General features: G+C 44.0%; 1 protein-coding gene across 2 annotated transcripts in view; it reads left to right on the forward strand.

Annotated features, from left to right (window-relative positions):
• The first annotated feature begins 20,043 nt into the window (after positions 1–20,043).
• Positions 20,044–27,336, forward strand: part of LOC311150072 (proto-oncogene tyrosine-protein kinase Src-like) — a 42,339-nt gene continuing 35,046 nt past the window's right edge. Inside the window, exon 1 of one of the 2 annotated variants that reach the window (XM_084187338.1) lies at positions 20,044–20,460. The gene's annotated coding sequence lies outside the window, so the exon portion shown is untranslated. The remainder of the gene's footprint in view (positions 20,461–27,336) is intronic. The other variant, XM_084187339.1, reaches the window with a different exon arrangement.

The raw sequence follows: 27,336 nt of genomic DNA on the forward strand, positions 1-27,336 counted from the left end.
AAATGTTCATAAGTGACAAGCATGGTCAAATAATAATCAGGAATAAATCTCAGTTGGCTTTTCATAGCCGATCATTAAGAGTTGAAAACAGCAGGTCTGGGACAGGTAGGGGTTCCATAACCGCAGGCAGAACAGTTGAAACTGGAATAGCAGCAAGGCCAGGCGGACTGGGGACAGCAAGGAGTCACCACGGCCGGTAGTCCCGACGTATGGTCCTAGGGCTCAGGTCTCTCAGTTGGCTTTTCATAGCCGATCATTAAGAGTTGAAAACAGCAGGTCTGGGACAGGTAGGGGTTTCGTAACCGCAGGCAGAACAGTTGAAACTGGAATAGCAGCAAGGCCAGGCGGACTGGGGACAGCAAGGTGTCAGCATGCCCGGTAGTCCTGACGTATGGTCCTAGGACTCAGGTTCTCAGAGAGAAAGAGAGAACGAAAGAATTAGAGAGAGCATACTTAAATTCACACAGGACACTGGATAAGACAGGAGAAGTACTCCAGGTATAACCAACTAACCCCAGCCCCCCGACACATAAACTACTGCAGCATAAATACTGGAGGCTGAGACAGGAGCGGTCCGGAGACACTGTGGCCCCATCCGAAGAAACCCCCGGACAGGGCCAAACAGAAGGATATAACCCCACCCACTCTGCCAAAGCACAGCCCCCGCACCACTAGAGGGATATCCTCAACCACCAACTTACAATCCTGAGACAAGGCCGAGTATAGCCCACAGAGGTCTCCACCACAGCACAAACCAAGGGGGGGCGCCAACCCCGACAGGAAGATCACGTCAGTAACTCAACCCACTCAAGTGACGCACCCCTCCTAGGGACGGCATGAAAGAGCACCAGCAAGCCAGTGACTCAGCCCCTGTAACAGGGTTAGAGGCAGAGAACCCCAGTGGAGAGAGGGGAACCGGCCTGGCAGAGACAGCAAGGGCTGTTCGTTGCTCCAGAGCCTTTCCGTTCACCTTCACACTCCTGGGCCAGACTACACTCAATCATATGACCTACTGAAGAGATAAGTCTTCAGTAAAGACTTAAAGGTTGAGACCGAGTCTGCGTCTCTCACATGGGTAGGCAGACTGTTCCATAAAAATGGAGATCTATAGGAGAAAGCCCTGCCTCCCGCTGTTTGCTTAGAAATTCTAGGGACAATTAGGAGGCCTGCGTCTTGTGACCGTAGCGTACGTATTGGTATGTACGGCAGGACCAACTCGGAAAGATAGGTAGGAGCAAGCCCATGTAACGCTTTATAGGTTAACAGTAAAACCTTGAAATCAGCCCTTGCCTTAACAGGAAGCCAGTGTAGGGAAGCTAGCACTGGAGTAATATGATCAAATTTCTTGGTTCTAGTCAGGATTCTAGCAGCCGTATTTAGCACTAACTGAAGTTTATTTAGTGCTTTATCCGGGTAGCCGGAAAGTAGAGCATTGCAGTAGTCTAACCTAGAAGTAACAAATGCATGGATTAATTTTTCTGCATCATTTTTGGACAGAAAATTTCTGATTTTTGCAATGTTACGTAGATGGAAAAAAGCTGTCCTTGAAACAGTCTTGATATGAGATGAGGATTCCTGTGCCACCACCCCTCTGACCAGATGCTCTCGGGGTATGCGAGAACACATGGTCAGACGAGGAGAGAGCAGTAGGAGTAGCAGTGTTTTCAGTGGTAATCCATGTTTCCGTCAGCGCCAGGAAGTCGAGGGACTGGAGATTAGCATAGGCTGGGATGAAGTCAGCTTTGTTGGCAGCAGAACGGCAGTTCCAGAGGCTGCCTGAGACCTGGAACTCCAGGTGTGGGGTGCGTGCAGGGACCACCAGGTTAGAGAGGCAGCAGCCACGCGGTGTGGGGCGTTTGTGTAGCCTGTGCAGAGAGGAGAGAACAGGGATAGGCAGAGGCATAGTTGACAGGCTGTAGCAAATGGCTACAATAATGCAGAGGAGATCGGAATGAAATGAACTAAACATCGGGAGAGTAGAGAGCAGGGCCTCCCTCACCAAAAACTTCTACTTCTAACAACTATAATTGTTTCACTGAACCACCCGAACAAAAACTCTACCAACTTCCACCTTTAGAAATCAGAATTGTTGTGAACCACAGCGGTTCAATGTTTAAAGGAATAGACTAAAATAGGCTATAGTGCAAAATAATTACAATTTAGTATTAACACTGGAATGATGTGCAAGAGATGATGTGCAAATAGAGATACTGGGGTACAGATGAGCAAAATAAATAACAATATAGGGATGAGGTAGTTGGGCGGGCTAATTTCAGATGGGCTGTGTACAGGTGCAGTGATCGGTAAGGTGCTCTGACAACTGATGCTTAAAGTTAGTGAGGGAGATAAGTGTCTCCAGCTTCAGAGATTTTTGCAATTTGTTCCAGTCATTGGCAGCAGAGAACTGGAAGGAATTGCGGCCAAAGGAGGTGTTGGCTTTGGGGATGACCAGTGAGATATACCCGCTGGAGCGCAGACTACGGGTGGGTGTTGCTATGGTGACCAATGAGCTAAGATAAGGCGGGGATTTGCCTAGCAGTGATTTATAGATGGCCTGGAGCCAGTGGGTTTGGCGACGAATATGTAGTGAGGACCAGCCAACAAGAGCGTACAGGTCACAGTGGTGGGTATTATATGGGGCTTTGGAGACAAAACGGATGGCACTGTGATAGACAACATCCAATTTGCTGAGTAGAGTGTTGGAGGCTATTTTGTAAATGACATCGCCGAAGTCAAGGATCGGTAGGATAGTCAGTTTTACGAGGGCATGTTTGGCAGCATGAGTGAAGGAGGCTTTGTTGCGAAATAGGAAACCGATTCTAGATTTAACTTTGGATTGGAGATTCTTAATGTGAGTCTGGAAGGAGAGTTTACAGTCTAACCAGACACCTAGATATTTGTAGTTGTCCACGTACTCTAGGTCAGACCCGTCTAGAGTAGTGATTCTAGTCGGGTGGGCGGGTGCAAGCAGCGTTCGGTTGAAGAGCATGCATTTTGTTTTACTAGTGTTTAAGAGCAGTTGGAGGCTACTGAAGGAGTGTTGTATGGAATTGAAGCTCGTTTGGAGGTTTGTTAACACACTGTCCAATGAAGGGCCAGATGTATACAAAATGGTGTCGTCTGCGTAGAGGTGGATCTGAGAGTCACCAGCAGCAAGAGCGACGTCATTGATATACACAGAGAAAAGAGTTGGCCCAAGAATTGAACCCTGTGGCACCCCCATAGAGACTGCCATAGGTCCAGACAACAGGCCCTCCGATTTGACACATTGAACTCTATCTGAGAAGTAGTTGGTGAACCAGGCGAGGCAGTCATTTGAGAAACCAAGGCTATTTAGTCTGCCAATAAGAATGCGGTGGTTGACAGAGTCGAAAGCCTTGGCCAGGTCAATGAAAACGGCTGCACAGTACTGTCTATTATCGATCGCGGTTATAATATCATTTAGGACCTTGAGCGTGGCTGAAGTGCACCCATGACCAGCTCGGAAACCGGATTGCATAGCGGAGAAGGTACGGTGGGATTCGAAATGGTTGGTGATCTGTTTGTTGACTTGGCTTTCAAAAACTTTTGAAGGGCAGGATGGATATGGGTCTGTAACAGTTTGGATCACTGAGTGGCGCAGTGGTCTAAGGCACCGCAGTGCTAACTGTGCCACTAGAGATCCTGGTTCGAATCCAGGCTCTGTCGCAGCCGGCCGCGACCGGGAGACTCATGGGCGGCGCACAATTGGCCCAGTGTCGTCCAGGGTAGGGGAGGGAATGGCCGGCAGGGATGTAGCTCAGTTGATAGAGCATGGCGTTTGCAACGCCAGGGTTGTGGGTTCGATTCCCACGGGGGGCCAGTATAAAAAAAAAAATATATATATATATATATATATATTCACTAACTGTAAGTCGCTCTGGATAAGAGCGTCTGCTAAATGACTAAAATGTAAATGTAAATGTAGAGTGTCACCCCCTTTGAAGAGGGGGATGACCGCGGCAGCTTTCCAATCTCTGGGGATCTCAGACGTTACGAAAGAGAGGTTGAACAGGCTAGTAATAGGGGTTGCGACAATTTCGGCGGCTAGTTTTAGAAAGAAAGGGTCCAGATTGTCTAGTCCAGATGATTTGTAGGGGTCCAGATTTTGCAGCTCTTTTAGAACATCAGCTGTCTGGATTTGTGTGAAGGAGAAGCGGGGGGGGCATGGGCAAGTTGCAGCGGAGGGTGCAGAGCTGGTGGCCGGGGTAGTGGTAGCCAGGTGGAAAGCATGGCCAGCCGTAGCAAAATGCTTGTTGAAATTCTCGATTATTGTAGATTTATCGGTGGTGATAGTGTTTCCTAGCCTCAGTGCAGTGGGCAGCTGGGAGGAAGTGCTCTTATTTTCCATGGACTTTACAGTGTCCCAAAACTTTTTGGAGTTAGTGCTACAGGATGCAAATTTCTGTTTGAAAAAGTTAGCCTTTGCTTTCCTAACTGCTTGTGTATATTGGTTCCTAACTTCCCTGAAAAGTTGCATATCACGGGGGCTATTTGATGCTAATGCAGTACGCCACAGGATGTTTTTGTGCTGGTCAAGGGCAGTCAAGTCTGAGGAGAACCAGGGGCTATATCTGTTCTTAGTTCTGTATTTTTTGAATAGGGCATGTCTATTTAAGATTGAGAGGAAATTACTTTTAAAGAACAACCAGGCATCCTCTACTTGGTCACAACAAACCACCAATAGTGTGTTAACACACTAAGCAGATAATTCGTGTCCGTGTCTGTTGGCTAGCTAGCAATGGCCACTGCGTTGACCTTGTTTGAAGAACGGCTAGCTAGCTAGCTTCGTGCTACCCCCGGCACCGCCGAACAACAATGCCAACCCACAGTAACTAACCACAACAGCCCACGATGCCTAGCTATGACGCCATAGCTAACTAGCATGCTAGCATCCAATAACACACAGTTTAGCACCAATACTTGGTTACAACAAACCACCAAGAGTGTGTTAACACACTAAACAGATAATTCATGTCCGTGTCTAGTTTCTTTCGTAACGCAGCAAAAATTAAACGTTGGTTAGCTAGCACATTAACATTGGAAACAACTCTCCACCGTTGCACTAAACAGATAATTACCAATAAACGTTACCAGTAGCTACCCGCTAGCTAGCTAGCCTCGTGCTTCGCCGGGCATCCGCCGTAACAATACTTAAACAATACGTAAACAATACTTACCTACAATAATTGCCTACGGAAACCTACAATAACTACTAAATAAACTACCTACCTACCTACCTACGATCTAAATACCATCGATCTAAATACATCAATTGTCTTCAAAATGATTTGGCGATCATTTATATATATTTTTTTTTTTTTTTGTCGCAATAAGGAAAGTTAGACAAAAGACAAATCCACCTGTCAAACAAATAAAATGTTTGTTGATCTTTAGAAAATGTGTCATATTGGCCTATCTGCGTTTCCATTATGGAATAAACCTGGGTCAATGGAAACCTGCCTATAGAGCGCCACAGTGGAGGTGTAATAATACCCATAAAACCTAGCGATCAAACAGAAATGGTTCCAATCATTTTTCCCATATGGAATTTTAGAAACACTTAAAATAAGGTCTGTGTTTCGTGTAGGCGTACCCTGGCGTGACGTTTTGATAACCATGTAAACCTTGAGTGGCACTAGAGATCCTGGTTCGAATCCAGGCTCTGTCGCAGCCGGCCACGACCGGGAGACTCATGGGCGGAGCACAATTGGTCCAGGGTAGGGGATGGAATGGCCGGCAGGGATGTAGCTCAGTTGATAGAGCATGGCGTTTGCAACGCCAGGGTTGTGGGTTCGATTCCCACGGGGGGCCAATATAAAAAAAATATGTATTCACTAACTGTAAGTCGCTCTGGATAAGAGTGTCTACTAAAATGTAAATCTCTCTCGGACAAGGTGACTTTTATCAGGGATGAGGGGTTTCTTATTTGTCTGAAAGCAATGGCTAGCTAGTATGCTAACTATTCTAGCTAACTAACTGGCTGAATAAGTTGACGACGGACTCGCTCAAGCTGTCGGGACTAACCCACACGTTAGACACGGACACGAATGATCTGCTTGGCGTGTTGACACACTGGTGGTTTGTTGTGGCCGAATATTGGTGCTAAACCGATACTGTTGTTGGAGTCCGCCATGCTAGTTGGCTGTGGCGTCATATGACTAGGTGCCCTGGACGATTTTCACGGAAGAATACTGTACCAAGTTAGCTAGCTGAATAAACTAAGTTAGTCTATTCCTAGAAAACATTGAACCGCTGTAGTTTACAACAATTAGTTGGGACAGTTATATTTGGGTGTTTCAGTGAAACGTAAGTGAGGGAAGCCCCGCTCTCTCCTTTCCCAGATGTTTAGTTCATTTCATTCCGATCTCCTTTGCATTATTGTAGCCATTTTCTGTAGCCTGTCAACTATGCCTCTGTCTATCCCTGTTCTCTCCTCTCCGCACAGGCTATACAAACGCCTCACACCACGTGGCTGCTGCCTCTCTAACCTGGTGGTCCCTGCACGCACCACCCACGTGGAGTTCCAGGTCTCAGGCAGCCTCTGGAACTGCCGTTCTGCTGCCAACAAGGCAGAGTTAATCTCAGCCTATGCTACCCTCCAGTGCCTCGACTTCTTGGCTCTGACAGAAACATGGATTACCACTGAAAACACTGCTACTCCTACTGCTCTCTCCTCGTCTGACCATGTGTTCTCGCATACCCCGAGAGCATCTGGTCAGCGGGGTGGTGGCACAGGAATCCTCATCACTCCCAAGTGGACATTCTCTCTTTTTCCCCTGACCCATCTGTCTATCTCCTCATTTGAATTCGATGCTGTCACAGTCACTAGCCCATTCAAGCTTAACATCCTTGTCATTTATCGCCCTCCAGGTTCCCTTGGAGAGTTCATCAATGAGCTTGACGCCTTGATAAGTTCCTTTCCTGAGGATGGCTCACCCCTCACAGTTCTGGGTGACTTCAACCTCCCTACGTCTACCTTTGACTCATTTCTCTCTGCCTCCTTCTTTCCACTCCTCTCCTCCTCTTTTGACCTCACCCTCTCACCGTCCCCCCCTACTCACAAGGCAGGCAATACGCTTGACCTCATCTTTACTAGATGCTGTTCTTCTACTAATCTCACTGCAACTCCCCTCCATGTCTCCGACCACTACTTTGTATCCTTTTCTCTCTCGCTCTCCTCCAACACTACTCACTCTGCCCCTACTCAGATGGTAATGCGCCGTCGCAACCTTCGCTCTCTCTCTCCCGCTACTCTCTCCTCTTCCATCCTATCATCTCTTCCCTCTGCTCAATCCTTCTCCCTCCAATCTCCTGATTCTGCCTCCTCAACCCTCCTCTCCTCCCTTTCTGCATCCTTTGATCCTGTCCCCTATCCTCCCGGCCGGCTCGGTCCTCCCCTCCTGCTCCGTGGCTTGATGACTCATTGCGAGCTCACAGAACAGGGCTCCGGGCAGCCGAGCGGAAATGGAGGAAAATTAGACTCCCTGCGGACCTGGCATCTTTTCACTCCCTCCTCTCTACATTTTCTTCATCTGTTTCTGCTGCTAAAATCACTTTCTACCACTATAAATTCCAAGCATCTGCTTCTAACCCTAAGAAGCTCTTTGCCACCTTCTCCTCCCTGCTGAATCCTCCTCCCTCTCTGTGGATGACTTTGTCAACCATTTTGAAAAGAAGGTTGACGACATCCGATCCTCGTTTGTTAAGTCAAATGACACTGCTGGTCCTGCTCACACTGCCCTACCCTATACTTTGACTTATTCTCCCCTCTCACTCCAGATAAAATCTTGCGACTTGTGACGGCCGGCCGCCCAACAACCTGCCCGCTTGACCCTATCCCCTCCTCTCTTCTCCAGACCATCTCCAGTGACCTTCTCCCTTACCTCACCTCGCTCATCAACTCATCCTTGACCGCTGGCTATGTCCCTTCCATCTTCAAGAGAGCGAGAGTTGCACCCCTTCTCAAAAAACCAACACTCGATCCCTCTGATGTCAACAACTACAGACCAGTATCCCTTCTTTCTTTTCTCTCCAAAACTCTTGAGCGTGCCGTCTTTAGCCAACTCTCTTGCTATCTCTCTCAGAATGACCTTCTTGATCCAAACCAGTCAGGTTTCAAGACTGGTCATTCAACTGAGACTGCTCTTCTCTGTGTCACGGAGGCTCTCTGCACTGCTAAAGCTAACTCTCTCTCCTCTGCTCTTGTCCTTCTAGACCTGTCTGCTGCCTTTGATACTGTGAACCATCAGATCCTCCTCTCCACCCTCTCTGAGCTGGGCATCTCCGGCACCTCTGTACCTTCAGGCTCTGATCAGTCCCTACACCCAAACGAGGGCATTGCGTTCATCCACCTCTGGCCTGCTGGCCCCCCTACCTCTGCGGAAGCACAGTTCTCGCTCAGCCCAGTCAAAACTCTTCGCTGCTCTGGCACCCCAATGGTGGAACAAGCTCCCTCATGACGCCAGGACAGCCGAGTCACTCACCACCTTCCGGAGACACTTGAAACCCTACCTCTTCAAGGAATACCTGGGATAAAGTAATCCTTCTAACCCCCCCGTACCCCACCCCCCCCAAAACATTTTTATATATATATATATATATATATATATATATATATATATATATATATATATATACATATATATATATACATATTGTAAAGTGGTTATCCCACTGGCTATAAGGTGAATGCACCAATTTGTAAGTCGCTCTGGATAAGAGCGTCTGCTAAATGACGTAAATGTAAATGTAATGAATCACTTAATCACTGTGTTTTGTTGTATAATTATTTTCACTTAAGAAAATTGTGCCTCTCTCTTTTAGATCTGACACCCCTATTGGCTCAACCACAGCCCTCACAGCTGCAGTCGTCTGCTCCTGCACCTGCTACACCGGCCGCGACAGGTGATACAGGTAATTATCGCATGGATACATACATGCAAACTCTCCCTCACTTGGGGCTCTATTCAATCACATCCCCTTTAGCCGACATCCACATAGCGGTTGTTTTTGTGGTGTCTGAAGTGGAACTGTGTTAGAGCTGTCAAATCCACAAGCGGATTTGGCTGATAGAAATACTCATTATTTCGTTTAATGATTTAGAATTTTGAGCGTCATTCTTTCTATATAACCTACACTTTCTCGTTCTGAACTTGTAACGCGAGTAGGATGGGTGTGGCTTCGTGACAATGATCAAGTGCAGCTGCTTACCGATTTGACAAATCCAACGCAGTTACACCTCAGACACCACCAAAACATCAGCTATGCTGGTGTCGGCTATCGGCAGTTAACGCTTGATCTGATTAAATCCAGGCCTTACACTCATTCACTCTATTTAGTTGTATAATTATTGTCAGCTAAAAAAATTGTGCCTCTCTCTTTTAGATCTGCGACCCCCAGCAGTTCAGCTGCAGTCACAGCAGTCCTCTGCTGTGGTATTTAATTTACCGGCTGCACCAGTTCCTACTACACTGGCCATGAAGGGAGAAACTTTTGAGGATTCTCAGATGGATACAGGTAATTCAGAATTATATTACATACACATACGCTCACTCACTCACACCAACAGATATGCACACAAACATGTTGTTGAACTGTATACTTACTGTCACTTTGTGCATCTCTCTTTCAGATCTGCCAGGCACTCCACCACTGCCTGACAGCCTCACCCAGAAGTGCATACACTGGGCCTATCAAGACTGACAAGCAGAGATAGGTGGCTGACAAGGAAAAATAAAACACAATGTGCACACACACACCCTCGCTCTGTCTCTGTCAAACACACATTATCCCCAATGTAAATCAATTGTAATTACTTGTTTATTTTATTTATGCTCCATTTTATTTTAGGATTGGAGATATCTACTCCTACATATCCATTATCAATATCTACATAATTAATCTAAATAGCTATCAAATCAAAGTGTGATTGATAATATTTTAAATGAGTTTTGCTTAATGTGTACAGTTTGAGGAAATTCTGTGTGCTTTTTCTGAGTTGAAAAACATGCCTCCCTCTCACTCTCTCTCTCACACACTCACACATTAGACCCAATTTAAATATATTGTTTATTTTATGTATGCTCCATTTTATTTGAGGATAGTGTGCAATAAAGTACAGGTTTATTGGATATTTCTCTGATTTAAAATGAATGACCAAAAGGAAGTCGGCAGACCTGTAACCCTTTGGGAGTGTGTGCAGGTTTTGTCATCTGGAGCTGAAACAGGGCCCCAACAGCCCTCACACATATGTACAGGTGCTAGCTGTGCCACTAAAGATCCTGGTTCGAATCCAGGCTCTGTCGTAGCCGACCGCGACCGGGAGACCCATGGGGCGGCGCACAATTGGCCCAGCGTCGTCTAGGGGAGGGAATGGCCGGCAGGGATGTAGCTCAGTTGGTAGAGCATGGTGTTTGCAACGCCAGGGTTGTGGGTTCGATTCCCACGGGGGGCCAGTATAAAAAAAAGAAAAATTACTAACTGTAAGTCGCTCTGGATAAGAGCGTCTGCTAAATGACTAAAACATTTAAAATCATTAATAACTGACACAATTCTATAATTAATACATATTATAATACATAATAGAGTGACCAACTCTATTGTGATTGTTTAGGGTTTTAATTAGTCAACAAGTAGTGCCCCACGGTGGGATCGAACCGTGGCTCAAAAACAACAGACAATGTCACAACGCGTTCCGGCTATACAAGTCTGGCCACAACGCGGCGCCTGATCGTCGCTTGTTAACACAAACACAAAGTCATACAATCCCACCTATTTCTACAATTTATCTTCTTAAAATGTGATTTTGAACCTAAAGCTAACCTTCACCATACTACTAACCTTATGCCTAACCCTAACCTTAAATGAAGACCAAAAAGCACATTTTTGTTTTCATTCATTATTTTACGATAGTGAAAGTTTTGACTTTGTGGCTGTGGTAACTAGTGGAAACCGTTGTGCCTGTTGTTCACACGCGTGTCCGTCCTCTCATTGGCTACAATGGTCCCACCTGATCTTGCCTCCTCCCAACTGCCTTTTTTGAAGACATGGGGCACGTCGAGCAGATCACTTTTGTCAAGTCGCCTTTCAAAATGTGTTGCATTATGGGGATACAAATTGCCTGACCTGTGCCTACATGTTTCTCCAGAGTGGTGCAACTAGAGATTCTGGTTCGAATCCAGGCTCTGACGTAGCCGTCCGCGACCGGGAGACCCATGGGGCGGCGCACAATTGGCCCAGCGTCTTCCAGGATAGGGGAGGGAATGGCCGGCAGGGATGTAGCTCAGTTGGTAGAGCATGGCGTTTGCAACGCCAGGGTTGTGGGTTGCAAACGGCCATTCCCTCCACGACGCTGGGCAATGAAAAAAGTATGTATGCACTCACTAACTGTAAGTCGCTCTGGATAAGAGCGTCTGCTAAATGACGTAAATGTAATGTCGACTGCATGAACTTTACAGAAATCATGTGATCAAAGGTAATGAATTTGACAGCAAGTTTCTGCAGTTACTCTTCACCAACTTCTTCCTGCAGCATTGCCTGCATTGTGGGAGGCTCTATTGTAAACCAATCATTAGTGTGTTTTTGTTTGATCAACGTGAATGTGACCAAAGATATGACTGAAACAGGAACCAACTTCATGTGTATAACCTATATACAAATTAATGTGAAATTTGAGGCTCTCAGTAATTGTTTGTACAATGAACACACATATGATTTCAGTTTGTGAGTGTGTGATATGGGGTTGGAACCATGTTTATTTCAACATTATAAAGAAAAACTTGTATAAACAATGGCAACACTGCGATGTTGGTCTGAGCATTGCTGTAGGAAAATCAGTGTCCAACTTTTGTCTGTCGCAGATGCAACCCTCCCAACTTCACGCCTTGACTTTTGTCTACAGTCGGTAGCTTTCGCCTTACCACTGAACATAAATGGCTGTGTTCGAGAGCATCAAAACGACTGCAGTCGACTGGCTGATCTACAAATCACCTTGCATCATAAATAACGACTAATTATTGGTAGATCAGTCAGTCACAATTTCCCGTGATACATTGCGGTTTTGATCCTCTCAAACTCGAACATTTATTTTCATTGTTGTTAGCAGCCACTACAGTATCTGTTCAATCTGTCTAAAATAACTCAAAAATCTGTCATTAATTTTGATGTTTTTGCAGAGAAGGTCTTAGTCGCGCAATTTTGCATCTAACTAAAATGTTTGGTGCAGTATTTAAGTGAAAAAATGTGCATGAAAACGAGTCGTCTCTCGTTGAAAACACTCAATTTAATAATCCCTACTATTGACCAATCACCGACTGTAAGGGTGGATGGTAGGCCCCTTACTTGCCCTGGATGGTGTGAGCTGTTTGGCTGGTGTTGGTGAGCAAGGAGAGGCAGGAATCAGAATATCCAGTGCAAGGTTTTTATTTTAAGGTTCTTGGAGCAGGTGCAGGTATTTACAAAATATACTAATCATCCAACAAGATGCTGGACCAGGCTCAAAGTAAATAATAAACTGATAAACTAGTCAAATGAATATAAAGACTAAAGATCAGTCTGACTAGCCCCTAGGGCTCAGAAAACCCTAACTAACCCCTACAGAGACAGGAGGCCATCTTAATCTCCCATAAATCCAAATAAAATTGTCTTGGTCTCATACACATATTTAGCAGATGTTATTGCGGGTGTGGCGAAATGCTTGAGTTCCTAGCTCCAACAGTGTAGTAGGATCTAACAATTCACAACAATACACTCAAATCTCAAAGTAAAAGTATGGAATTAAGAAATATATAAATTAGGATGAGCAATGTCTGAGTGGCATTGACTACAATACAGTAGAATACAGTATGTATGTATGGAAGGAGTAAAACAGTATGTAAACATTATTAAAGTGGCCAGTGTTCCATTATTAAAGTGACCAGTGTTCCATGTCTATGTACACAGGGCAGCAGCCTCTAAGGTGCAGGGATGAGTAACTGGGTGGTAGCCGGCTAGTGACAGTGACTAAGTTCAGGGCAGGGTACTGGGTGGAAGCCAGCTAGTGATGGCTATATAACAGTCTGATGGCCTTGAGATAGAAGCTGTTTTTCAGTCTCTCGGTCCCAGCTTTGTTGCACCTGTACTGACCTCGCCTTCTGGATGATAGCGGGGTGAACAGGCCGTGGCTCGGGTGGTTGATGTCCTTGATGATATTTTTGGCTTTCCTGTGACATCGGGTGCTGTAGGTGTCCTGGAGGGCAGGCAGTGTGCCCCCAGTGATGTGTTGGGAAGACCACACCACCCTCTGGAGAGCTCTGCGGTTGCGGGTGGTGCAATTTCCGTATCAGGCAGTGATACAGCCCGACAGGATGCTCTCAATGGTGCATCTGTTAAAGTTTGTGAGGGTCTTAGGGGCGAAGCCGCATTTCTTCAGCCTCCTGAGGTAAAAGAGGCGCTGTTGCGCCTTCTACACCACACTGTCTGTGTGGGTGGACCATTTCAGATTGTCAGTGATGTGTACGCCGATTAACTTGAAGCTTTTCACCTTCTCCACTGCGGTCCCGTCGATGTGGATCTTGAGCATTTTTAACCTGGCAGAGGCCAGGAAAAAGGAAGCTCTTGTAATTGAATGCACTTTGTCTAACTAAGCCAATAAACGCTTCTTTTTTTGGGGGGGGGGGAGTACATACATACATATATACAGTGAGGGAAGAAAGTATTTGATCCCCTGCTGATTTTGTATGTTTGCCCACTGACAAAGAAATTATCAGTCTATAATTTTTATGGTAGGTTTATTTGAACAGTGAGAGACAGAATAACAACAACAAAATCCAGAAAAACGCATGTCAAAAATGTTATAAAATAATTGGCATTTTAATGAGGGAAATAAGTATTTGACCGCTCTGCAAAACATGACTTACTACTTGGTGGCAAAACCCTTGTTGGCAATCACAGAGACGTTTCTTGCAGTTGGCCACCAGGTTTGCACACATCTCAGGAGGGATTCTGTCCTACTCCTCTTTGCAGATCTTCTCCAAGTCATTAAGGTTTCAAGGCTGACGTTTGGCATCTCGAACCTTCAGCTCCCTCCACAGATTTTCTATGGGATTAAGGTCTGGAGACTGGCTAGGCCACTCCAGGACCTTAATGTGCTTCTTCTTGAGCCACTCCTTTGTTGCCTTGGCCGTGTGTTTTGGGTCATTGTCATGCTGGAATACCCATCCACAACCCATTTTCAATGCCCTGGCTGAGGGAAGGAGGTTCTCACCCAAGATTTGACGGTACATGGCCCCGTCCATCGTCCCTTTGATGCGGTGAAGTTGTCCTGTCCCCTTAGCAGAAAAACACCCCCAAAGCATAATGTTTCCACCTCCATGTTTGCCGGTGGGGATGGTGTTCTTGGGGTCATAGGCAGCATTCGTCCTCCTCCAAACACGGCGAGTTGAGTTGATGCCAAAGAGCTCCAATTTGGTCTCATCTGACCACAACACTTTCACCCAGTTCTCCTCTGAATCATTCAGATGTTCATTGGCAAACTTCAGACGGGCCTGTATATGTGCTTTCTTGAGCAGGGGGACCTTGCGGGCGCTGCAGGATTTCAGTCCTTCACGGCGTAGTGTGTTACCAATTGTTTTCTTGGTGACTATGGTCCCAGCTGCCTTGAGATCATTGACAAGATCCTCCCGTGTAGTTCTGGGATGATTCCTCACCGTTCTCATGATCATTGCAACTCCACGAGGTGAGATCTTGCATGGAGCCCCAGGCCAAGGGAGATTGACAGTTCTTTTGTGTTTCTTCCATTTGCGAATAATCGCACCAACTGTTGTCACCACCTCACCAAGCTGCTTGGCGATGGTCTTGTAGCCCATTCCAGCCTTGTGTAGGTCTACAATCTTGCCCCGAACATCCTTGGAGAGCTCTTTGGTCTTGGCCATGATGGAGAGTTTGGAATCTGATTGATTGATTGCTTCTGTGGACAGGTGTCTTATACAGGTAACAAGCTGAGATTAGGAGCACTCCCTTTAAGAGTGTGCTCCTAATCTCAGCTCATTACCTGTATAAAAGACACCTGGGAGCCAGAAATCTTTCTGATTGAGAGGGGGTCAAATACTTATTTCCCTCATTAAAATGCAAATCAATTTATAACATTTTTGACATGCGTTTTTCTGGATTTTTCTTGTTGTTATTCTGTCTCTCACTGTTCAAATAAACCTACCATTAAAATTATAGACTGATAATTTCTTTGTCAGTGGGCAAACATACAAAATCAGCAGGGGATCAAATACTTTTTTCCCCTCACTGTATATATATATATACATATACACACATACACACACACATACACACCCACATACATACATACATACATACATATCCTTTAAAACATTTGATATATTCCCCTTTATTACATTCCAACCCCGCCACCCTTTCCCCACTTGGAGTAAACTAGTGAACAACAACGCCTAGGCCTCTACTTCCAGCCCATACCCACTATCTACATTTTATGGACACAGTCAATTTTACAATAATTATATTTTGTTTGTTCTTTCTCCTGAACTTCTTCTACTCTCAACCTCTCCGATCATTTTCATGATGTCCATCCGGTTTGCTTCTATATGCCATAGCTTTCTAACTGTGCTCTTTCCCAAAAGCTCCCAACATACAACCTATATACTTATTATGGACACAGCGTGCCTACATTATTAGTTATCTTGTTATTGTTTGTTGTTAGTTGTTATTAGTCCCATCCTTCAATTCCATTCAACACCTCCCATCTATCTTTTAACACCATCCATATTGGATTTCTATTTGCCATATATATTTCAACTGTACTGTGATGTCTTACAAAAGTTCTGAACCTTTCTATTCTCATTGTTTCTACAGATTGTGAATTGAAAATAAACATTTTTGCTAATAGTATTATTATGTTATGGATCGATTGACTATGACTTTTCAGATCACCCAGTAGTGCTATCTGCAGGGTTAGCTCCAGGTAAATATTGCAATCCTTTAGCCATTCCTGGACCTGTGTCCAAAAACAAGCCAATAAACACTTAGCAAGTAAAGAACTCCACAACAGTTTAGATACTATAACCTGTACGAGACAGAAATATATAGAATCATTTTAAAGAGCTGGACTAGAGCAGAAACTCTTTCCTCACAATTAGTAATGGCGTGTCCCTTCTTAATGAGCAGACCATGGTCACCTGCGCGCTTGGTGGCCATGCCTCTCCACATGCTACAAGATAGATGTCATACACAAACATTTGTAAGAAAGATGATTTTGGCCCAGTGGGAGTGAGATTTTTAGAGGGAGATCTGGGAGATTCCTAGATGTGTGAAGAGTGCAGGAGGACATGAGACAAAGGAATGTGTAGTATCGGTGGGAAAAGTTGTGTGTAAACTGTAGGGCTACCCATGGCGCTGGAGATCAGAGGTGTCCGGTGAGAGAAAGGCAGGTTGAGGTTACCAGGATCAGAGTAGTGAAGAAGGTGTCGTATGCTGAGGCAGTGAAGAGAGTAGTAGAGGAAGATGGGTCCAGGTTGATTGATCCTAAGAGGATCCCTGTGAGTAGGCAGATGACAATAGTGATAGGAATAATGTGCTTCAGTAAGGTTGGTTTTTTGGCGTTCATGTCCATGGTTGTCAGGTGTACCGCAGGAATTGTACCGCAGGAATGTAAATCACAGAGGATAGATGTTGTGGTGGCAGCTGCAGAGAAGTACTTGGGTGTTTTAGATTTTACTGCAGAATAGTTACAAGATGTTATGAACAATAGTATCCTGTCCTCCCAGGCTGCTGGCCTGGAGTAGGATCAGATCAGGCCAAAGTAGTGGAATAGTGGTGAGGTTTTAATGGGTGCAGGGTTAGTTCATAGGGCAATTTTTTCACAAAGTGTTATGAATTCATACTGGAGAATAGTAGGCTGATACACAGCCACTACAGTAGGTGGCGGCATGCACCTAGAACATTTGTTTGCGGATCCCCATAATACCGAAGAAGAAGATTTGTAATAACCGCTTTAGACTGGCAAATAGTACTGCTTTAGACTAGCAACATAACTATACTGAACAAAAATATAAACTCAACAATTTCAAAGATTTTACTGAATTACAGTTCATAAGGGAAATCAGTCAATTGAAATTAATTAATTAGGCCCTAATCTATGGATTTCACATGATTTGGAATACAGATAAGCATCTGTTGGTCACAGATACCTGAAAAAAAGCTAGGGGTGTGACCACCATTTGCCTCATGCAGCATGACACGTCTCCTTCACATATAGTTCATCAGACTGATGATTGTGGCCTGTGGAATGTTGTCCCACTCCTCTTCAATGGCTGTGCAAAGTTGGTGGATATTGGCGGGAACTGGAACACGCGGTCGTACACATCGATCCAGAGCATCCCAAACATACTCAATGGGTGACATGTCTGGTGAGTATGCAGTCCATGGAAGAACTGGGACATTTTCAGCTTCCAGGAATTGTGTACAGATCCTTGAGACATGGGGCCATGCATTCTCATGCTGAAACATGAGGTGATGGTGGCGGATGAATGGCACGACAATTGGTTTCAGGATCTCATCACGATATGTCTGTGCATTCAAATTGCCATCGATAAAATACAATTGTGTTTGTTGTCCGTAGCTTATGCCTGCCAATACCATAACCCCCCTGCCACCATGGGGCACTCTGTTCATAACGTTGACATCAGCACAGCGCTCGTCCACACGACACCATACACGCTGTCTGCCATCTGCCTGGTACAGTTGAAACCAGGATTCATCTGTAAAGAGCACACTTCTCCAGCGTGCCAGTGGCCATCGAAGGTGAGCATTTGCCCACTGAAGTCGGTTACGACGCCGAACCGCAGTCAGGTCAAGACCCTGGTGAGGACAAAGAGCACGCAGATGGGCTTCCCTGAGATGGTTTCTGACAGTTTGTACAGAAATTATTTTATTGCGCAAACCCACAGTTTCATCAGCTGTCCGGGTGGCTGGTCTCAGTCGATCCCGCAGATGAAGAAGCCGGATGTGGAGGTCCTAGGCTGGCGTGGTTACACGTGGTCTGCGGTTGTGAGGCCGGTTGGACATACTGCCAAATTCTCAAAAAACGACGTTGGAGGCGGCTTATGGTAGAGAAATGTACACTAAATTCTCTGGCAACAGCTCTGGTGGACATGCCTGCAGTCAGCATGCCAATTGCACACGTTTTTAAAACTTGTGGCATTGTGTTGTGTGACAAAACTGCACATTGTAGAGTGGCCTTTTATTGTCCCCAGCACAAGGTGCACCTGTTTAATGATCATGCTGTTTAATCAGCTTCTTGATATGCCACACCTGTCAGGTGGATGCATTATCTTGGCAAAGGAGAAAAGCTCGCTAACAGGGATGTAAACATATTTGTGCACCCCATTTGAGAGAAATACGCTTTTTGTGCGTATGGAACATTTCTGGGATATTTTATTTCAGCTCATGAAACATAGGATCAACACTTTACATGTTGCGTTTATATTTTTGTTCAGTATATTTAGGAAGAGGTCATCATTTCATGGATTCTGTGAAGGAAGAAACTACATCGAACAAGTGGTAAGTAAGTTAAGTCCCAAAATGTGTTTTGCACCAAGTCAAATGAATGTATTGTGTAAGAGGTTTCATGATGATTGTATCTAGTAGATAATTTTAAGATTGTTCTATACATCAGTTTGGGTCTCTATAAGCTTCAATATAAGGTCCCAAACCTAGCATGAAAGTGCATCCTTGTAGTTGTGTGGGCTAATATAGTCAAAATGTTTGCCTTGGCGTAGGTTTAGCCAATGGCGATGGGGTAAATTGAGCCAATAGCAAGTTGAAAACACGCAAGTTGAAATTGAAGTGTTTTCTTCCCAGGTGTAATGAAATGCATTATCGCTGGGATATGAGGTAACAACAGGGCCTAGCCTATGTTAAAAGTGTTTACAAAAAGTACTAAGTGTTTGTTAGGTGTGCAGCCTGTGTTAAAAGATGCTTAAAGTGATTAAATTACAAAAAGGTATTGTGATTCTGTTGAATTGTGTTTGGGAAATAAAGATACACATTGTTTTAAAAAGGTAGTGGTACTATTTCATTCTCTACAGAAATTTGTAGGCTCTTAAAGCTGCACTATGTACCTTTTTGGGTGACCCGACCAAATGCACATAGACATTTTTGTAATAGATCTGTCATTCTCATTGAAAGCAAGTCTAAGAAGCGGTAGATCTGTTATGTGTTCTATGCTTCCCGTGCTTAAAATTTAGTTTTTGTGTCTTACTTTCGGTTTTCTACACCAGCATCAAACAGCTTAAAATATATTTCACAGCGGTTTAGATCGTACAATGATTCTCTACACTATACTTGCTTGTTTTGTCACAAACTGTAATGAGGCTAATTATTAGAATTTTAGCAACCAGGAAATGGCATAGTGCATCTTTAATTTACCCATTCCCTCAGCTCTATTTATAGCTGGGGTAAGTTTTGCCAAGATTTGACTATTTCCAGGGATGCACAACATACTGTATATGTAGATATGTTTGTTCCCTTGACGGCAAGATGCTGAATGTAAAAAATGGCTCAACTTACGCCACTCTCCCATATATTGTTTTTCTATATTTAGCCTACTGCCCTAAAATAATAGCATATTTTCATTACCCTAAAAATATAGACTCAAGGACTGTGCCTAAAGTAGCCCTTTGATTTTTAACCATGACCTGCAGTGAGAAATATACAAAATACCTGTCAAATTATTATGCATGCTTATGTATAATAAATGCATATCTAATTGTGAACATGTCCCGCCTTATCCCAATCACAGCCAATGGCAAAATTGTGGATACCTCCAAAATAGTGCATGTGTGCGGACTCTCCCTTTTTGCGGGCGGTGCTCAAATGGGGAACAATTCAAATGAGCCTAAAGCTAATTATGCAAAAACACAGCCTATTAGGGCTCCATAGTCAGCTGGGCCAATAGTCCAAATCCCTCCCCTTACCCACTCCTATCCCCTTCTGCCACCCTCAATGTTTTGGTCCTGAATTCTCTGCATGTGTGATTTACTACGCGCAGCAGTGAACGCAGTACCCTAGATATTTTTCCATCGCAAAATCTAGTCATACCTATCCTTTGATTTCTAGGCAATTGTCAAAGTGCTTGAAAGCCTACTCCCTTTCAGAATTATTGGGATTAAAATGATTGCTGCAATCAGACTATTTCTGACTGCCTCCATAATTCTCAGGCATTCCCCGTCATGACCTAGCCCGCCCTTCTGGTTGAATGGATGGGAAACTTCCTCAGTTCGACCATCGATTCTCTGCTGTGAACGTCGTCTGAAATCTGTTATCATTTTTGGGTTTACTTCGATGACGGATCTGTGTGTACTGTCGTTACATTCGATGAACTATTGTCCGTCTGGTAAATAAACGAGCAACGGCAATACACTGGTACGCGTTAGGGTAAGTGACTTGTTATTTTTGTATAAAGCCATTGATTGAACATAAACAATGTATCACAAATGTATCCGGTCCGTCAAGATGTATTGAAATGAAATGCATTCTGATCTCAACATTGCCGCAATGCTTCTGATAGACTACAGCTGATATGAAATAGATCGCTGGATCAGGGTGCTCAGGAGGGGCTTTCAATCCGATAAATTATTTGAATGCAAGTATGTTAATTGTGTGCTTACCATTTTACATAGATATTTTTTAGTAGTCAGTACTAGGATTGGGACACAAACCCCATTGATCATCAGTCTTTTTCGAGTAACTACATTTCTATGCCAATATGTAAGTCAATCGACAATACACTAGCGTGCGTGTGCGTGGTAGGGATATGTTACAAGTTTAAGGTGTTGATATACACTGAGTATACCAACCATTAGGAACACCTTCCTCAGAACAGCCTCAATTGTTTGGCGTATGGACTCTACAAGGTGTCAAGCATTCCACAGGGATGCTGGCCCATGTTGACTCCAATGCTTCCCACAGTTGTGTAAAGTTGGCTGGATGTCCTTTGGGTGGTGGACCATTCTTGATACACATGGGAAACTGTTGAGTGTGAAAAACTCAGCAGCGTTGCAGTTCTTGACACAAACCGGTGCGCCTGGCACCTACTACCATACCCCGTTCAAAGGCACTTACATTTTTTGTCTTGCCCATTCACCCTCTGAATGGCACACACAAACAATTCATGTCTCAATTGGCTTAAATCCTTTTTTAACCTTTCTCCACATTGATTGAAGTGGATTTAACAAGTGACATCAATAAGGGATCATAGTTTTCACCTGGATTCACTTGGTCAGTCTATGTCTTGTATACTCAGTGTACAGGCGGGTCTCTGCCGGTGCCTATGGCCTATTCACTAAACTATGGGTTGTTCTCCCACTCAAGATGAGTTAAAGAGACAAATATTGACTCTTAATAATGAAGCGGTATCCTAGCATGTCTAATTCCTGTTTTTGAACAAACAGTATGAATTATGTTTTCCCCATTGAGTATGGCTTTAAAGAGTAATGACATTATACTCCTGGTTTCAGTGTTGAGATGTAGGGAGTGGTCTACACTTGATTAAGTAATGGGTTCACCTGGCCCCATGGCAATTTAATGTATCCAACACTGAGAGTTGTCATAATCCTAAAGCACACACATATATTACACAGTATACATTAACTTTGTTTACACCGTGCAGAGTGTGTTGTCTTGTACATTTTGATCTGCTTGTTTTTTGTGAACAAAGGCAAAAATCTCATCTGCAATCCAGGAATTCACCCAGAATTTCACCCAGATAATCTTAGAATCACAAATTTGCCAAGGAATTTCATTTTTGTTTAAAATATTATATTGCCAGTAAATTGTCAACTGTTCATGGTTGTGTGTTCTGTGATGATGACAATGAATGTAGGGCGCAAGAACAGCAAGCCTATATCTATTTCTGCATTATTGAGGAATTATGTTGTTTGGCAGAGCATTCTGAAGCTATTAACATCTCTGTATAGGCTATATCCGTTCCAAAAATCAGTTAATCTGTCTCCCAAAATCTGACACGCAAATTTACGCTCCATGGATATTTAGTTCTACGGTTGTAATGCCCCAAAGCATACAAAATGATGAGATGAGCGCTGCAGTCATTTTAATCACCCTTTATTTTCCTCCAGAAGATTTCATTTAAATGTGTTTATTTTGTAATAAAACAATAGGATATTTCAATATGATTTTGCTGCTTTCTTGGCAGCCATCCTCTCTCTACATGACTTTTCAGCTGGCCTGTCAGTCATGAGCGTTTCACCACCATGCCTAACTGAATCTTCCCTGGCTGATTTGGGGGCCATTGATGAAGGAAAGGCCTCACAGACAGAACTTAATGCCCCTTGGAATCCTATGAAAGAATGTCATCCAGTGAAAGCTCTGGAACTTTATGTTGGTTCTGATGAGATCACTGCAATGTGGCTCTTGAAGCAGAAATTCCTGTCAATTGGTGGATTGGCCCCGTTGTTCCCCCTATATACTGAATCACTCTGTCTGACAGGGTAGTACACTACACTGGGCCTGGTGGTAGTCAATGACTTGCTTGTTTCCAAAGTCAGGCGTCCAAGCCTTGAGAATGATCTGCCTCTGAAACAAGTTGTGACTTCCTTTCATAAAATGTCTTTGTGTCTTTGTGCTCATAATGAAAAATAATAATGGAAAGGGCATTTCGACAGGCCTTGTAGAGCGACTTGAGGAGTGACTCCATTACCATGAATCTCACTCGAGGCTGTCTAATATGTACAGTTTTGACCCTATATTGTTGTCCTTGAATTGGAGAGTTAATCTAATTTGGCTGTAGGAAGCAAACTGGGCAAATGGAATGAAACAGAAAAGTCTAGCTAGTTTGCTAGTGAAGATAATTTCAGCCGGGTTGCCCCAGTTTCCTTCAGGTCAGACGAGGATTAATTGGAGTAAACTTTTAACTACTTAATTGCCTATAATATTATGGGCGGCAGGTAGCTTAGTGGGTAAGAGCGTTGTGCCAGTAACCGAAAGGTCGCTGGTTCTAATCCCCGAGCCGACTAGGTGAAAAATCTGTCTGTGCCCTTAAGCAAGGCACTTAACCCTAATTGCTCCTGTAAGTCGCTCTGGATAAGAGCGTCTGCTAAATGACTAAAATGTAAATGTCTGGTTCTTGTGCCTGAGGAATAGGATAGAAATGATGAACACATGGTGGGATGGTGAAAAGAATAACCCATACAGAGTATAGACGTGCTGTTTTGTTGGTCCAACAAGAATAGCACTACGTTCCCTGATATCTGATGCCAACAATCCCCCTTAATTTTGGCCTTCGGATTTATAATTCACAGTCACACTGCTCAGTGCAGTTGTATTGGTACTTTGGCTAGCTGGCACGAGGACTGTGACAGCTTCTGAACTCATTGAATTTTTCATGTGGCAGACGTACACTCAGACAGACACCAAACTTCTGTTGCTCTATCTGGCCCAGTTTCGGTGCTAATTAGTGCCCAGCAATGTTCAAGGGCAGCCATTTTAAGGGGGGATTGGAAATGCCACCTGTTCTCTTTCTGTTGAAGCAGGCTTTGTTTAGGGTAGTTTTTCCATAAACAGTGACATCTGTTTTTCAGGTGATCTTTAGCCAAGTGAGCCCTGGCCATCTTCACAGAGCTGGGTGGGGGTGTCTAAGACTTATTGTAATGTACTGACAGAGCTTCATGTAATAGTGTGTTTGTGAACGTGTGTGTGTGTGTAAAGGGAACCAGACTTATGACCTGGAGTGTATTACCAAGTTACATGTTACAGTGAGCTGAGCAGTGAACACCCCGCAGGATGTCACCTGAGTTACATCAGTAGATTTACGTAAGGGTGCACAATATGCAAAAGTCAAACCATTGTTAAATCAATGTTGTTAAAGTTTTCGGCTTAGCAACCACTGTATATTATAATAAGAATGGAAAGGGGTTGCACAGCACAGATAGCAGTCACTCACCCAGCCCTCTCTGCATGCAGCTGTCGGAGGCTCTGTGGCTGTTTTTGTGGCTGGAGACATTTTGAATTGAATATCTGATTGTGGTTCATTGAGAGGAATAGAACAGAGGAGGGACAGTGTCCTCTCAGTCCTCCCAGGGTTCAAGGCTAGTCACTTCCTGTTCTAGCCTAGCCTGCTCTGGGAACAAGGTGACAGGGGCCATACTTCTCATCTCAATCCCTCCACTGTTGCAAGGGAGTGGGGACGGGAGGGTTATCAGTCGAAATGTCTTGTTTGGATTTTCTTCTCACTCCCCCACTTCTCTTGACAGGAAATGGATCCTTTGCATTGAAAGAGATGTCTCTCTGTGTCCGTGTCTTAATGCAGTCACAGCTGGGCCTCAAAGTCAAGTTGTATGACTGCTTGCGGCTTCCTTTTGGCCAGGGCTCCCTTGAAAAAGAGATTCATATCTCAATGGGACTCACCTGGTTGATACATACAATTTTGAGATGATACTGTCTCTTTGAGATGCTGGACCAGCCTTGGTCTTTGTTCCTCTGCCCTACCTGAAAATCACTAAATTGGAATGGGTTTTATGTAAATGTTGTATTGACAAAATGTGCCTCTCAAGTTGGACTTGCTGTCCTTTTCCCTGCAGTTGTAATCTGACTGAAGACACAACACAGAACCTTTTTTTGTCTGTACTGGTCTAAAGTTCCATTTCAATATTAGTACAAGAGGATGTAGGTAGATGACACGATCTCAGATCCTCTCATTTACAGGGGAATGGAAACACACAATTCTCCTTTCTGGATTCGCTGTGTGACTTTAGTGTCTATTGTAACAAAAGACAGACCAGACCTGCATCACTGTGATTCCTGTGAGGGCTATTTGTTGACAACAACCATTACTAAGTCAGAGCAGCTCAAGGAGCAACAGAGAAAGGGGAATTATCTGTGAGTAGGAGTGGGAATGGAATCAGTCATGCTTGAAGAGCAGCCTTTATCTATCTATAACTGAAAACCTGTTCCACTCCTCAGTCCTCACATGATGGACAGACAGGAGCAGTTTTCCTGAGTGGTGGCCTTAGTCGACCTTGAGTGCCCTGATGCTTATCTGTGTGAGTGTGAGAGCCGCTCCCTGGGGTCCTCTTCCTCCTCATCAGTCGTGTGAGCTGAGCAGCAGCAGCCACGCCCTGGGGACTGGAAGCTATACAGCTGGTGTATTTATTAGTGCACACTGTAGCAAAACGTTATGCAACAAAAAGCCAAGCGTTTCTTATTGGATAAGTCCAGGTAGTCCCTCCCTGTTTGTCTGTTTTCTTCTATTTAGTGCCTAATGAACATGGCCCTGCTGTCCCATACCCAAAGGAAGTTTCCCCTGGTCCTCACCCCTGAATGGCAGTGTTCATTTCAATATTAAAATCAGGCTCTGTGGTGAACAAAGGCTGATATAAAAGCAACTGAGGATATCGCTCCATTGATGGGGCCCTCACCCTCAAATCAGTTATGGAAATTATGTTATGTTTTGATGATCATGCGCAATTTCACGGTAACGGAATTGTGCTGAGACTCAAAGTTTTCACTTAAAATGTATGCCAAACAGAAACCATTGATTTTTTAAAAAAGTTTAACAAACGTGGTCACAAAAAACTGAGGGAGATTTTACTGTCATTCTGTTAGCAAACTTTACATCTGAACTGTTTTTCGAGTAAATGGGTTTTTGCTAAATGTTCTTTGCCTAGTTGTATGGTTTGTTTTTAAAGGGATTCTCTGGTACTTTTGTATACTTTTTTTAGTCATTAATTCTGAAAGTATCGGTCACGAGCCAAAAGTGGTCCCCAATTGCTTAGTATGTCACATGGCGATATGTGCACCACGTCATTGCACCCTCTCTCTCTCTCTTTCTCTCTCTCTCTCTGCTGTGTCCACCCGCCCGTCCTTTTAAATCAAATCCAATTTTATTTGTCACATGCTTCATCAACAACAGGTGTTGACTAACAGTGAAATGCTTACTTAGCCCTTCCCAACAATGCAGAGAGAAAAATAATTTAAGAAAATAACACAAAGAATAAATACACAATGAGTAACGAAAACTTGGCTATATATACACAGGGTACCAGTACCAAGTCGATGTGCAGGGGTAAGAGATAATTGAGGGATATATGTAGTTATTGGTAGGGGAAAGTGACTAGGCAACAGGATAGATAATAAAACAGTAGCAGCAGTGTATGTGATGAGTCAAAAGAGTTAGTGCAAAAAGGGTCAATGCGGATAGTGTCGGTGACTGATGTGGTAAACTCCTCAATGTTATCAGATGAATCTCAGAACATATTACAGTCTGTGCTAGGGAAATAGTCCTGTAGCTTAGCATCTGCTTCATCGGACCACTTCTGTATTGAGCGCTTAACTGGTACTTCCTTTTTGAGTTTTTGCTTGTAAGCAGGAATCAGGAGGATAGAGTTATGGTCAGATTTGCCAAAGGGAGGGCGAGGGAGAGCCTTGTATGCGTTTCTGTGTGGAGTAAAGGGATCTAGAATTTTGACGCCTCTAGGTGCACAGGTGTGACATGCTGGTAAAATGAGGTATAACGGATTTCAGTTTCCCTGCATTAAAATGTTGTTGTTTGATGCAAGAAACCACTTTATTATTATTATTATTATTATTTCATACCATTATTACAGAGAATCAGACAAATTATGCTACTAAGCTTATTCAAGCCTGTCTCATAATACAACACTGCCCCTTTTAAGACAAAAAAAACCTCATTAACCCAACTCGCTTTTCTAAGATGTCTAGAAATGTACACGTTTTGTGCTCCTGTAGGAAGCAATCACTCCCCCATTGCTGACTACAAGTTATCTATAACTGGGCTAATAATTCACTAACTAGCAAAGGAAATGAACAAATGTGCACACGTGTCTACATGCAGCTCTTGCTTTGATCTCAAAACAAGTGCATCTACTGACGACCGCTCATGCTGTAAACAGTCCAGTTCAAAGTGAATGGCACAGATCCATATATGGCAATGGTCTACTTGCATATAGGTCTGCTGCAGCTCTGATTGGTTATGCCGCACCGGTCTGTGTAGCATTATACCTACAACAAAATCTACTGCATAGTTTGGTTTGTTTTCGGTATGTTGCATTGATTCGATCACAATTCCCACAGCAAAGGGAAACGCTGATAGTGTTAACTTGAGTGAAGTTCAATCTCGGGCTTCTCTGTGCGGGCTGATATTTCTTCTGTGTGGCAATCCCGGGGGAGCTGCGCACCCGCACACAGCTTAGAACATTGTTCATGACCCTAAGGTGGCAACACATACATTTTAAGTGATTTCATTGAGGCTTTCTCCATTTATACTGTTCAATCCAA

Source organism: Coregonus lavaretus (assembly GCF_964263955.1).
Source record: "Coregonus lavaretus genome assembly, chromosome: 22".
Lineage (NCBI taxonomy): Eukaryota > Metazoa > Chordata > Actinopteri > Salmoniformes > Salmonidae > Coregonus > Coregonus lavaretus.